Below are 521 nucleotides of genomic sequence, written 5' to 3' on the forward strand. Positions count from 1 at the left end.
TCTTAATTATTTACTAATTTTATGCTTAAAAACTTGAAATGAAAATAAAAATATTTATTTATGAAAAAATAAAAGCTAATTAATTTACATCTCATCTAAACAGTTTAAAGCTACAAACAACCGACTTAAATCTTCTACTGGTTGTTTATTTGGTGATTTTTTTGCATAATTGATTAAAAAAACAGTTTTTTAATGAGTCTGAACTCTTATAACAGTTTTATTTAGTTTTTTTAGTAACTTAAAGTTTACCTGTAGTAGATTGTTAGTTTGAAACAAAAACTAATTTATTAAACAAAATATTTATATATAGTTTCTTTTAATTGTATGTTTTAGACTTAAGCTAGTGAATAATAATATGTAAAAAAATATTTATTTTTAGTTGTAAATGGAGGAGATAATCTAAACGCTAAACTTTTCTTTTGTTACATTTTTTAAATTATATTTTTGCAGATTTTCTATCCTTTGTAAACTGTTTATTCTATACTAATTCTTTTTTTTTTGTTTATAAGTTTTTTTAACAC

This window comes from Thalia democratica, unplaced genomic scaffold (genome assembly GCF_965202585.1).
Source record: "Thalia democratica unplaced genomic scaffold, ktThaDemo2.hap1.1 HAP1_SCAFFOLD_50, whole genome shotgun sequence".
In the NCBI taxonomy this organism is placed as follows: domain Eukaryota; kingdom Metazoa; phylum Chordata; class Thaliacea; order Salpida; family Salpidae; genus Thalia; species Thalia democratica.